The sequence below is a fragment of the Pteropus vampyrus genome, unplaced genomic scaffold (genome assembly GCF_000151845.1).
Source record: "Pteropus vampyrus isolate Shadow unplaced genomic scaffold, Pvam_2.0 Scaffold32, whole genome shotgun sequence".
Lineage (NCBI taxonomy): Eukaryota > Metazoa > Chordata > Mammalia > Chiroptera > Pteropodidae > Pteropus > Pteropus vampyrus.
This window is the reverse complement of record NW_011888813.1, coordinates 3,223,938-3,238,810: the sequence shown is the minus strand read 5'-3', so window position 1 is coordinate 3,238,810 and position 14,873 is coordinate 3,223,938. Positions and strand designations below refer to the sequence as shown.

At 35.6% G+C, this 14,873-nt stretch overlaps 1 protein-coding gene and 1 pseudogene across 3 annotated transcripts in view; both read left to right on the top strand.

Annotated features, from left to right (window-relative positions):
- Window positions 1-14,873, top strand: part of DIO2 (iodothyronine deiodinase 2) — a 173,013-nt gene that overhangs the window by 37,104 nt on the left and 121,036 nt on the right. The gene's annotated exons all lie outside the window — the stretch shown is intronic.
- Window positions 2,598-2,721, top strand: LOC111737952 (annotated as a pseudogene).

The following is a 14,873-nucleotide window of genomic DNA, read 5'->3' as shown; positions in this document are numbered from 1 at the left end:
CATTGTTGTACTTGCAGACTTCTTTTTATCTCAGAAACCTATGATCCTAGAGGAAAAAGATTTCACAGTTTACCTTAAACGAAAGTAAGTGGGATCTTTCATTTGATCTATAAAACTGTGTTTTCCTACTTACCTCTGTCTGGAGGCAGCCTGACTAGGCCACATTAGGCTGGGGCTGGGGATTTATCCTGCCTCTGTAATTACTTGCTGCGAGGCTATGTGCCTATCGTGCTTGCCATGGGCTAAATTGTGCTTCCTTCGCACATTCATATGTTAAAGTTCTAGCCCCTAGTGCTTCAGATGGTGACTGTATTTGGGGATAGGGTCCTTAAAGAAGTAGTTAAATTAAAATGAGGTCATTAGGGTGGGTCTAATCCAATGGGACTGGTGTCCTTATAAGAAGAGGAAATTTGGACACAGGCACATGCAGAAAGAAGACAGAGTTATGTGGGAAATGTTACTGGAATCCTTTCAAGGAAAGAAACTAATATTTGTTGAGAGTCACTATCTAGATATATTACTAAATCAAAGAGCTCCCCTAATCATCACTACTCTTAACTTCATTATATTGATAAATAAATGGGCACTTGGAGAGACTGGGTAATTCGTGTAAGACCAAGGAACTGGTGATGGAATAGATTTAAACTCATTTCTCCCACTTCTAGTCCTTGTCCTTATTACTTTGTGTCATTGGGAACGAAGCTATGACAGGTTACCCAAGTCCAACCCTTGGTGTACTTTTACAGTGACTTCGACGAAAGATATATTTGCTTATGTGGGAGTGAGCCCCAGGAAGCTTTAGTCGGGAAGTAATCCAAACGTCTCAATGAAGGGAACCCCAAGGATGACAAACAACCCTCTTAATAATCCATGAGTTTCTTTGGTCTCCCACTAGATGGTGCTAGAGCCTGTTTCTATGTCATGAGGCGGCATGGTACCAGGATCTGAATCCAGCATTACTTTTGGAGCTTTGGCCATAACCTATTTTGATTTAAAATTTCTTTCCTATTGATGTTCATGTTCCTTATAATTGAAAAAGGGAGTCTTTAAAAGTAACAAAGTTAGAGAGGCATCCACCATATTGGCAATGCAGGAAATACAAATCATGATCACAATGTGAATAATACTTTATTACAGTGAGCATAGGACACTTTTTATTTATGGAGAGGTCTTTAATACACCAATTCGTGGTTGAATGCATAGAGAACAAGGGATTTAAAATTGTTCTATTTTAGTTCCTCTGGTGATTGATTCACTCTAGGGAGAGGCATATAACTGCTCTCTGCCCTAGTTTTTCCATTTATAAAATAGAAATAAAATATGGGACACTTACTTCAAAGGGCACCCAGAAGATGAATGAGGTAGTGTCTCTTAAAATGCTCTGTGGTTATTGGAGAAATAGAGTTATATCCTTTTTGCAAATAGTGCAAGAATGATGAGGCCTATACCTTGACTTTGACCCATCAATGCTTATTTGAATCTTTAAAACCCACTTGATCACAGATTCTCCCAAAGTACTTTCACTGCTGTTTTCCTCAGTAAGATAAAAAGGCATCCACATGATGAAAACTACCATTTGGGGAATGGATTAATAGGTGCCTTTCAGTTTCTCAATGGAAGAATTTGTTCTGCCCTCCAGAAGTCATTTCATCTCTATTTTTCTCCAAGCTTAAATGCTTTGCTAAGAGTAACATTGGGGTAAGGTTTCTGGATAGTCTCTTTATTTATAGTTAGTGGAGAAGGTTTCCACTGTACTTTGTTTTCAACCTATTTTCCAGATGTGTTTAGAAAGGCACACTGGAGGGTGTATTGGAAAGGAAATACAATGGATATTTCAGACTAAATTATATTTCATAGGTTTGAAATATGCTATAGACTGAATGTGTCTCCCCAAAATCTATATTTTGAAGCCCTCCCTCTCAATGTGACTGTATTTGGAGATAGGGCTTCCAAGAAGATAATTAAGGTTAAATGAAGTACAGGCATATCTCAGAGATTTTGCAGGTTCTGTCCAGGCCACCACAATAAAGTGAATATTGCAATAAAGTGAGTCATAAGCTTTTTGCTGATGTAGGGTCTTGCCTTTTTGCCTTTTCAGGTGGGGCCCTAATAGAATAGGATTACTGTCCTTAAAAAGAGGATTCCCAGAGAGGTGTGCTCACTCTCTTCCTCCTGCCATCCCCCTCCCCCCACCACAAAACCCCACATGTGAGCACACAATGATATGGTGGCCTCCTGTATGCCTGGAGGAAAGCCTCACCAGAAACCAACCATGTTGATACCCTGACTTCCAGCCTCTAGAACTATGAGAAAAGAAATGTCTTTTGTTCAGGCCACTCTGTGGTGTTTTGTTATGGCTGCCTAATATGAGTAAGACAAAATACCTACCTATAAGAAAAAGGTTGGCACACTTTTGTTATAAAGGGCCATGTGGTAATATTTTAGGCTTTGCAGTTCATATAGTCTTTAGCACAAAAGCAGCCATGGCAGTAAGAAAGTGAATGAGGTTGTGTTCCAATGAAACTTTATTTACAAAAACAGACCGTGGGCCATATTTGGTCACAGGTCATAGTTTGCTGTTAAAACAGAAAAGTAAAGTCTATGGCCATGCCACCCTGAGCAAGCCCGATCCCATCTGATCTCGGGAGCTAAGCAGGGTCAAGCCTGGTTAGTACTTGGATGGGAGACCACCTAGGAAGATCGGATCAGGTGCTGTAGGCATAAAAAATAAAAAAAATAAGAGATTGTGAGCTGACAAGATCTTTGCAATCTGTGAGGTAAACCAAGGGTTGTCTTGCCTAAAATAAATAAATTAATTAATTAATAATAATAATAATAATAATAATAATAAAGTGGTTATATTCAGACTTTTTCCTCAAAGGCAGATTTTTATTTTTATTATCACTAAACAAACACAACTTACAATTAATTTTATTTTTACATTTTTATTTTTACAATTTTATTTTTATTATCACTAAACAAACACAACTTACAATTAATTGTAATTTCAGTTTTTAAAAGTTCCAATGTATGATTCCCATTAGTAATAATATAGTTACTTTTAGATAAGAGGCTGGTGGGGCTAATGCTCATTTCTATGTCTAAGTCATATAAATTCTGAACCTCCTAATTTTTTATTTCTCTTAATCCAATAAAAATAATCCCTTCAATGTTTTATTTTGTTCTTGTGTGAAATATTCAGACGGAGTTTATTTATGGCCCAAAGTGTAAAAAGCCTGTTTTTCTTTGTTATACATAGCAAGTTTGCTGTCAAGCCCTTTGGTGTCTTCACATTTGCCAATTCTGACATCTTCCCTCACCCCCTTCTTCTTCCCATGCTGCCAAACACTTAGCTAGGTTTCTCCTTTTCCTATTCATGGACTATAATTATTTGAAAATGTCGCCTCATTGGCCGCCATGGCCCTACTATGACTGCCAAAGTTTTTGGCTTGATTATTCAGCTACAACCACAACCACCATTTACAGGATGCTTGCTTATTATGTTCCAGGCACTGGGCCAACTATTTTCTTAATATAATCTCATTTAATTGTTATAACATTCCTGTAAATAGGTATTATGATGTCCATTTTATAAGTGAAGACACTGAGGTACCGAGTAGTTCAGCAAAGGACCCATAATTGAATAACCAGCAAATGAGCGGTAGGACTTGGTTTGGCCCCCACGAGTGTCGGAATCCAGAATCTGTATTTCCATTCACTCTTCCCTCTTGGCTCTCTGTAATGCATACACTTTGAAAATTTCTTATACCCTCATAATACCAAAAAATATAATCCATATATAACTCCCAACCCTCCAGAAAAGCTGTGAGCACAGAAGATAGAACTTATTATATATTATCTTAATAAAGAGAATCTGTATATTCTATTTTGATGAATTTTATAATTTCTTGTAAAGACGGATTAGTTTTTAGATTCATGCATGTACCATCTTAGTGTATTGTTCTCCACTGAGTAAAATATGGGTCAGTCAACTTTGCATCAATAGACTTTTGTGTACATCTTTTATTAAGACTATGGATTCATAGAAAATAGGGAAGCTTTAGCTTTTCTTATCTATAAGGGAACATACTACCAATTGAGAAAATGAAAAGACCATGGACTTCTGTGTTAGCCAGAACTTGTATATTTGCTTCACATGTTACATAACATCTTGAGACTTTAATATCTTTTTAAAATTAGTTAATAATATAACTCTACCAGGGTGATTGATATTAGACTGTGAAGTACATAGCCTAGTGTCTAGCGCATAGCAGACTCTTAATAACCGTTAAACTGTTAATGACACTGATCAGATAAGTATCTTCAGAAGGCTATAAATTGTTCAGCTGAAAATAGATTATTATTGTAGTTCATGAAATGTGAGTTAGAACCATATGTATGTATTTTCAAGATTGAATGTTGTTTTGTGCTTAGGGAAAAAATGTAGTTTTCTCATTTGTAATAAAAATGACATTCTGGAAGTCCTTGATATGACAGTGAGCTTTTTCAGAACAGTTTGCTGTTAACGGGAAAAAGTGAGACACATGGCTTAGATTTATCTTTGAAATACACAATTTAACTTTTAAATGAAGGGGAAAAATGCTTGGGGCAAAATGTGTTTTTGGTTTTTTTGAGGACTAAACACTTCTCCCACTCTTTCACATATGTACTTAGTATATACTTGAGTTAGCAGATTAGGGCAGGGTTGCATAAATTAACTGAGCCCTTATTTCATTGTATTTATTGTTCGGGCTATCATGTTGGGTCAGCAACTCATAGTTGCTGACTTCCAGGCAGTTCTTTGAGATAAGATGAGGAGGATACAACCCAGATTTTTTTGCATGAACTGCCCTTTATGTATCAACAAATTAGTAGGGATTAAATGTGATTATCATTTCTTATTTGCTTTGTGTATTATCTGAGGAAAAATAAAAATACGAGGCAGTTTTGTCTTTTTTCCTTCCATTTCTATTGATTTTATCTGCCATTAATTAGTGTTTGCTCATGGGGTACTAAGAAATTTTGATATTTATTGGAACAATACATGTCTAAAGAAGCATAATCTAGGGGGAAAAACCCACTAGACTTCATTAAGATAAATATATGTGATTTAAGGTTAATCAGCTATTTGGGGACAGCTATACCAGCAGAGCATGTGAATAGTTCTCAATCTGGGCCTCAATCTAGACTGTGGAATAGGAGCTGACCATTGCATAATGCGTAGGAATGATGGAAAGGAAAAAATCAGCAGGCTATCTGACCCCTGGGATAGGGTTGCCATATTTAGTAAAAAACAAAACAAATGAACAAACAAACAAACAAAACAGGATGCCCATTTGAATTCGAATATCAGATAAACATGAATAACTTTTTAGCATAAACATGTTCCAAGGATTGAATGGGACATATCTATACTAAATAAAAACTTATTATTTATTAGAAATTCAAATTTAACTTGGCATCCTGCATTTTATCTAGCAACCATACCCTGAGAGTATGACAAAGGCCATTGTGAAGGCAAAGCCATGGGTACAAGGCAGACAAATTAAGGGGTAAGCAGAAACAGATACAATGCATTGGGGTAAGAGGATTGAAAATTAGAGGAAACCTGTTTCAGTATAGGGAAGCTGTTAGACCTTCCAGCTATCACAAAAATCAGGAATTTGGCTCTCAAGAGTGCGTCCTCTTCAGATCTTACTGACATTTCTGAATCTACCTTTTCACCCACAGGAAGCACCATTCGGCAGATCCGTAGGCTTAAACAGGACTGTGCAGTGGTACAACGGGAAACGCCCTGGCTGTGAAATGGTAGATCTGTGACGGGCTTTGTTTCTGACACTTATTAGTAGCATGACTAGTCAAGCAAACTAATCTCTGTGAACTCTGGGATCCTTGCATCTGGATCGCTCACTCCTGAACTTGATACTGGCTGAGTATCTAAAATTCATCAGAATCCTTCTTCTTTTCGTGTCTTCCATATTTCCCTCCCTACTTCTTTTCCAAAACCTCTTTTAGTTTATTGAGTTACCTAAATAAATAACTAAATAAGTATCCTTCCTCTCTTCCTCCCACTAGTGACACCTCTCTTTCTTTCTTCTCAGAGCCAAACATCTTGAAAGAGTAATCTCCACTGTCTTTGTTCTCTCCACTTCTCAGTCCATTGTGGTCTGGTTAAGATTGCCAACAACCTCTTAACTACTAAAGCAAATGGATACTTTTCAGGATTTTTTGTCAATAATGTTTCTGTAGCATTTGGCACTACAGGGACACCCCACCTCATCTATGCGTCGTACGCACTCATTTCCTTAGGCTTCTGAGACAGCCTACCAGCTTTTGCAGGCTCTTTGTCTCTGCAAGTTCTTAATAGTATATGGACACTTAGGAATGTTTTCTCCTGGTTTTCTCCTCAATCAGCAAATTATCTATTCACTGGCTTATGCATTGCCATGCTTCAGTTAGCATCTTTATGTTAATGAATTAAAATTTCAACTCTCCAGACAGATTTTTCTTCTGAGTTCCAAACTGGTGTCTCCAACTGTAAGATACCAAAAGTCGGTACGCTATGGCCACCTCACATTCAAATGGCCCAAACCACTGTTGCTCCTGTCCCATCAGAGCCTAAAAAGAATGCCATTTTGGTTTTTTTTCTGACAACCAAGAAGATGGCAACAGCAGCAAGATGTAGCTCCTTGTTCAACTTCTATTCCTCAGGTAAATGTACTCTGAATGCAGAGACACAGCAACCTTTTGTAATTATAATGATTTGGTTTTGAAAGCTAAATGTGCTGATTATGGCTGAAATTGTCCTGTGCCCTTTTGTCTGACCACATGACTTCCCAAGAGGTATCCCCACGGCTCAGGTTGTTTACTGATTGTCCCAGAAATACATCCTGTTGATAATATTTGATGCGCTTTTTTGATTGTACAGAACTTTTGACATCTCTATTTTATCACACACAGTCATTGCTGTGGTTACTATGTTATCAATATTTGGCACAGTTTGGGCTCATGAGGCAGTGTCCCAAGAGGCATACGATGATGCTATATTTTTCCCTCATGCATCTTCTGCCAACTAAACAAGGGACATTTATCAGAGACCTCAGTTAAAGCTACATACACTAGAGTGATTATGTGCATTATGGATGCCCTTCAATTTACCAAGGGTTATGCTTCTCCAGGATTGTTCTGAACACATTTCGTAAAGAAAAATCACATTTTCCTAGTGATTTAAATTATAATTTCAGAAATGTGTGCCCTCATTAAAAATGTTGACACTAAAGCAAATTAAAATCATTCTTTTATGTGGAAAAACTGCAATAACATATTTATTATGAAAGAAGGGCCTCTGAAAAACTATCTACAAGATACCAGGAATAAATAAAATACCTTGCTGGGTGTTTTTAATTTCATAAAATTTCAAGATAAGCACTTATACTAGAAGCAAACAACAAAATAATATTCATCTTAATTTCCATAGTTTTGCTTGTATTGTTTTGTTTTGAGAAAGGAAGGGTCATGTTAGGGTAGGGCGAAAGTCATTGAAAGGGGCTGTCTCAGTCTGTTCAGACTGCAATAACAAAATACTCTAAACTGGGTGACTTAACAACAGACATTTATTTCTCATAGTTCTGGAGGCTGAAAGTCTGAGATCAGGGTGCCGGCACAGTCAGGCTCCAGTGAGGACCCTCTTGCAAACTTGCAGATGGTTGCCTCCTGCTGTATCCTCACATGGCAGAGAGAGAGCAAGATCAGTTCTTTGGTCTCCTCTTACAAGGGCATACGTCTCCTCACGACCTCATTTAAATCTGATTGCTTCTCAAAGCCCTACCTCCTAATATCTTTACATTGGTGGTTAGGACTTCAACATAAGAATTTGGTTGCGGGGAATGACACGACATTTAGTCTGTTGGAGGGATAGTCTGCCTGCCAGAAAAATACACTACATATCTGTAAGTCGGTAGCAAAAATTTTCTGTTCTGAGATAGAGAGTATTTTGCTGAGTACTTCTTAGAACAGACATTATTTAAACTGAGAATCAAGTCTTAATAGATTTGTTGTTCTGTTTATCTCAAGATCTATGGCATTGAATGAGTCGATGCCAGAGAAGATTTTATTGTATTCTTCGGACTATTGTACACCTAAGAGAAAAAAGTTCATAACCCTTGACCTTCTAGCATTTTGAGTTGACCTTATGTCATTTCTCTGTATACACTTACCTGGACACAATAAAGCTGAGGTAGAGAATTTAGTTGAGTGAAATGAATCAAATCCAGCTTTTCATTCTTTTAAAGTCTTGGCTGCAGTTGCTATTTTCTGTGGGTATTGACCACTCCAATAAAGTTTAGAATTATGGTACTTAAAAAAAGAATTAATTTTGAGGGAAAAAAAGATAAATTTTTAGTGAAAACATATATCCACACAAGGACATGTATGTGAATATTCATAGTAACATTATGCATCATAGCCCCAAACTGGAAATAATCCAAATGACCATCCATTGGTGAATGGATAAACATATAATAGATTACTAGTCATCAATGAAAAGGAGTATACTACTGATAAATGCTACAACATAATTGAACCTCAAACATTTGCTTAGTGAAAAAATCCCAGCATATAAGACTATGTATTATATAATTTCATGTATATAACACATTGAGAAAAGACAACTATATAGAGACACAAAGCAGATCAGTGGTTGCATGGGGGTTAGGAGGGTAATAAGGATTAACTGCGAACAAGGGGTACAAGGAAACTTTTGGAGGTGGTGATAATGTTCTAAAACTATCATGATGATAGGTGTGCAACTCTATAAATTTTCTAAAAAGCATTGAATCATGCACTTGCAATGGGTAAATTTATGCTATTAAATTATACTTAAATAAAGCTGTTGAAGAAAATTAACTTCTAATAAAGCTTCCTGTTATTCCTTAATGTAAAACTATTGAAAACCCATTTCTTGGGGAATTCTCTTTGCTCTGGTCCAGCCTAGATATCTCTTCTTTTAGACAATGCTGGTCTTAACATCATGATCTTTTCACAAATCCCATAGAGTCCATGCAGAAGCATTACCAGCCAACTGGACACCTATTTTCCTTGGAAAGATGGTGAGGTGGGGTGGGGGCGATGGGGTTACTCTAATCACAGAATTATCTGTGACTTTCAGGCACAAGCTGCTTAGTAGAATGCCATTAATTGGGAGGCGCTGGGTGAGGACCTCCATCTTTTCTGGCACTGTTGGCCAGATGAGAGGAAAGTGTGGCCTCGGCAAATCAACCTAATAGCTGTGCCTGGTTCTCATTATGAGCTACAGGGGTGCAGTTCCTGACATAACGAAATTCTCGAATAATGTCTATCAACACTTTGCTATCGACAGACTGCACATTGAACATGTTCTCGCTTGAGGAACACTCTGCTCATCTCTAAATCAGAATCTTTGGAGAAAATGCAGAGCACTGTTGAAAAGCAGATAATAAACAGTAATGGAGCAAGAACGAGGCCGTGTTAGGGCTGTTAGTCACAGCAAATGCATCTGATATTTTCTCCTTAATCTATAACTCTCACCATTACTCCTTTGTGCAGAGAGCGAATGATATTTATAAACTTGTCTGGGTAGCCTATCTTTCACAAGGCTTTCCACATACTAATTCAGTTAATAGAATCAAATGCCTAAGTACAGTTTACAAAGAGAATATAAAATCAAAATGCAATCCTTGGCTTTTTTTTTTTTTTTTGCAGTCACTACTTTTAGTAGTGAGAAATAATTTCTAATTTTCTACAACTGACATGAAAGCCCCACTGATCGAATTATTGTAAATGGTACGTATGGAGGCACTGAGTTATTCTTTGTTTGGAGAACTAATACAAACAGAAGGAATATGGTCATGCAGGAGATCCCATTAAAACATTGCTCTAAGGGGGTGCAACTGTGCTCTTTGTAAAAAGCTAACCATTTAATATGGTGCTTCACTGTGCACAGCCTTTAGAGGATGTGGTTAGACTGTGGCACATTTAAATCTGTCAAAGGCTGACACTTTCTATAATGTAAATGTTTAGACAAACAGAATCACAACATTAGGAGCTGCAAAAGAAAAGTAAAAAACGAGGGCCCCAACCTTAAGGAAATTGAATTTGGTTTCAGAGATTAAAAATATACTCATTTTTTTAAGCTAAAAGATCAAAACATGATGAATGCCAAGAAAAGTGAAATAGTTCACACTTTCTGAGAGATTTGAATATTGATTGAGAGTTAAAGAAAAAAAAAATTCAGAAGGAGGTGGTACTACAGGTTTATCTTAAATTGTGTGAAACCTGGCCAGTTAGAGAAGAAAATGGGGCAGTTGGGGGAGAGGACAGGATTTCAGGAGGTGTTAAATATGGAGGTGGAGAAGCTTATGTATTTTTTGTGGACAGTGAAGAGAATGGTCTGACTGTAGCAGAAAATCTATATTAGAGCATCATGGGAGATAAAACTGGCAAGAATCTCATACTTTATGGATTGTCTTGAATGCTAGAATGACAAGTTTAGATTTATTCCATAGATGATGAACCAATGAAGGTTTTTGAACGGGGATGTGACAGTATGCAGATGATATTCTAAAAACAGTATTCCAACTGTGTACAGAATAGATTGGAAAGGGAAGACACTGAATGCTGGTGTGCGGAGGCAATTAGAAAATGATAGGAAAGAACAGACATGAAATAAAAAATGGATAGGTGTAGAGAGAAAACTAACAAAATCTTCTCTTCTTCCTCCTGATAAAGAAGTTAACCCACAGTTAAACATTTGGATGATCGTAGCACTGACCAAAAATATTAAGAAAGAGAGCTAGTAGAAATGGAAAATGATGAGTTTTAAGGAATAAAAATTGAATGCAATATTTTGAGCCGATATTTAAGGAGGTCATCAACAGGCAACTCAAAAGGAACCCACACTGACTGCTTTGTGTTCTGCTCTATTTCTAGTGCCTGTGGCAAGACCTGCAGATAGTAAGTGTTCTCTACATAGACAGTGAACAAATGAAAATGAATATATAATAATGGAGATTTGGTTTAAATGTGAAGAACACATATTTGGTAGTTCCCTGCATGAAGATCATAGTTCAAATTATGAGAAATTATAATTTTTTAAGTCACACACACATGCACACACACACACGAGAGAAAATGACTAAAGCCAAGTCCTGGGAAAAATCTTCTACTGAGAAAGTATGATAAGACCAGGAACTCACAAAGAAATGACATAGACCATAAAGATAGTAGCTTTGATGCATAAATTTTCTACAGTTCCAAAGTAATAGGTAAAAACATTTCAGTGGTAGTTTTAGAGGAAAAAAGTTGTCTTTAATCATACAAATAATTATTTAAAATTTGATTATCTAAGAATTAAGTATACTTAGTTGCCATAAACTTTTATATGGTAGATTATGTGGAAAATGAAAGGCATGATAGTACTTCAATATCAAATGTAGTTATTTTTCCCGTTTGTTGAAAGTGAAAATAATGTGTGTCACGTATATGGTGATGAACATTAAATAATGACAAGCAAAGCCTGTTTACTTCCTCTTGTGTGATATTTTACTCCATTCATGATTATATAAAAATTAATTTTGGAAACTGAATTAAGCATAACTTTAAAAATCTCTATTCCAAGCAGTTGTGTACTATCCAATCCTAGAAAATATTTCTTATGAGTTTCCAAAAGGGATTTTTGCCATAATATCAAAAAAAAAAATACCATTCACATTTTTCTTACCATAGAAGTAGATGAGACTCAATATTTTCCACTTTAAAATCATTTTTAAGATATTGTCCTTGAAATCGTCATCAAGTTGGGATAATTAGTTTTTTAGTTTTTTTTTTTAGCATTATTATTCTGTATCCATTTAAATGCTTAAAATTTAATACAATGAGAAACGAGGTTGGAAATTTTCTCTTGAAGTTTCAGATTGAGTATACTCAATGCTTCAAGTATATCTGCCAACCAGCCAAGATCCACTGACAGTTATAATTTTTTCAAGTTTGACACAGTTGGTCTTTTCTCTGGTGTTCCAAAAATAGTCCATAAATTTAGACCAGCATATTTCCTTTTGAGAAATCAAAGAACCTCAACATGGAACACAAGCATTTTTTGATCCACATACATATCTTCACAAAGCAAAGGAAAAAAAAATCTAGTGTTTCGGATACTGTTATTCTCATAACTGATTATCCCATAATTGATGTGGGTTCTTCTCTAAGAGACCTTGGCAGCATCTGAAAAATCATTGCTTGGGAACAAATGGCACAGGGCATCTAAATTGATGATTTTCTTTCCTCCAAATTTTTTGGTAGCCATCTATAAAACCAACCCAATATTTTTAGAACAGCAAAAGCTTGTACTATAATCCTCCTCCTCCTTAATTCTGCTCCTTTGTTTAGCAAAACTTTGACAGAATCATGAAGATAATTAATTCATCTTTTTGGTAGTTCCCAATGCTTGAGAAAAAGAGCATTTCTATTCCGTAGAATATTTAGCTAAACATTCAGAATAAACTAATAGTTGAAGAGACTCTCTCATTGTTAGAACCATCACAAGTCAACCAAAACACACACACACACACACACACACACACACACACACACACACACACAAATAAATAAATATATGATAATAACAGATTTTTTGCCAAACTTTTAGTATTCTCTGCTGAGTTATCTGTTTGAATGTTGATTACAGAAATTATACAAAGAAACACCATAGTGTTCTTTAATAAACACTATTTCTTCCATTAAGAAACACCATAGTTCTTTAATAAAAGTTTTGGAAACATTCAGAATACAAAGTCTAATGAGAGTCACCATAGAAGTATGTCTTACTTTTTTTCAATTAAAGGGGCTATTTTACATAAAATTTTCAGTCTTTGAAGATTCTTGGTTATAGGTTTTAGTAACTGCCAACTTCATGTGTGGGACAGAGAATAAGTCCTTTTTTTTTTTAAGGATTTGTATGATTTTTATTTAAAATTTTTTACTCAATGTCATTCAGAAAGGTCATGTGGTGCTATTACTCTGTGTTTTTAGATTTAGACTATTTTGAAAAATCTTGACGTTATCATTTTACATTTGTGATATTAGCCTTATTACATTTCAGAATTTTATTTTTGCCATCATTGACAGATACCCTACTCTTTCTGCCCAAACAAAAACTCCTCATTCCTCAAAAAACACAAAAACAGGAGCTGCTTATCAGGGTCTGGCATTATTTTCACAGAAATCTAGAATCTAAATTGTGTGAGGGATGAGACTTCCCTATTTGTTGTTTAATTCCCTCACCTAGAAAACTCAATGAGTCAGTTCTCAGAAAGTATCTGTTGAGTAAATTTTTAAATGAATATTTGTTTAATATCAGTGATGTCAGTGGTGGGCAGTGAATGATGGGGCTGATTATTTCATATATACATGAACTCCAGTAAGCAATATTTTATATAATTTTTCATCTATAGCTATCTGGACCCATTTAAAGCTCTCTGGGGCCAGACCCAAATGATCTTATTTTAAATCTATATTATAGTTTGCATAGTCAGAGTGAACTATATCTCATGAGAAAGGAAATGAAAGATTCATTATAAATGGCTTTCATGACATCCATAGTCCCATTTTTGACATTACAGTAGACTTGAATATTATGTTTATTTTTCAACCATAAAAATCATTATATTTAATAAGTAATAAGTGTATCAACAAAAAATGTGTTACACAAACTACATTGAACATAATTAAGAAATAATTATGTTGCATCAAATGTAGTGCTTATTATGAATGTGTTTTAATGCTGTTTCTTGCACACATACCCTAGACCTAGGAATATTTGTTTTGATATTAATTTTATGTATTTTATATTATAAAAGCTACCTGTAGTTTTTCTTAATTTTCAAAATTTGCAGTTCTATTATTCAATATATTTATTTGAAGAGTGCCTTCCCTAAATTATCTACCAGATTCACATCTGAATCTCTAAGGGGACATCTTCTTCTGTGCCTTTTCTCTCCTAGAATACTGTCAATGTAAGCAAAGGGAGAGCAGAGTTTGGACTTGGTGGTTACCAGTATGCCAAATGCAATTGAGGTTGAGCAGAATGATGAGGACAAGTAAAGTCTTTGTGATTTGGCAAGAAGGTGATTATTAGATGTCCACAGAAAGAACAGTTTTATATCTAAATGAAGATGGAAACCAGATTGGAAAGCAATGATAAAATATATTTAAATCCATCGGACATGTAAAATGTAAAAATCTGAAACACCAATTGCTGCAAAGGTGTGGGGAAGCTTCATATATTAATAGTAGGAGAGCACACTGAAAACAACTATTTTAGAGAGGCAGTTGGTACTATCTACAGTTTCTAGTAGAGTTGAAAATGCACCTGGCCTAAGATATTTCACATCTGGCTAAATACCTTAGAGAAACTTTTCCCATGTCCATAAAGAGACACATACTAACATGTCCATTTTGATATTATATTTGGTAGTGAACACTTGGAAGTAATGTATATGTCCATTATTAAGGGAAAGAGAAATAATCTGTGTCCTATTTATATGATGAATAGCACTCATTGTGTAAAATGAATGAAACCATGTGCATGAATATGGATACATCTTAAGAATATAAATAATGTATAAAATATATTTAATGCCCAAAGTCAGAATGGGATAGTGTGATATCATAATATACTTTAAAAACATGCAAGAGAACACTATTTTAAAAACTAGTAAAACTAGATAGACCCATAAATATGTAGTAAAAGTATATCAAAACTTTTAGGAAGGATTCAGGATAGTAGTTACTTGGTGGGGGCACGGTGGGAAGGGTTGGAAGAGATGTTAGGTAAAGATGAG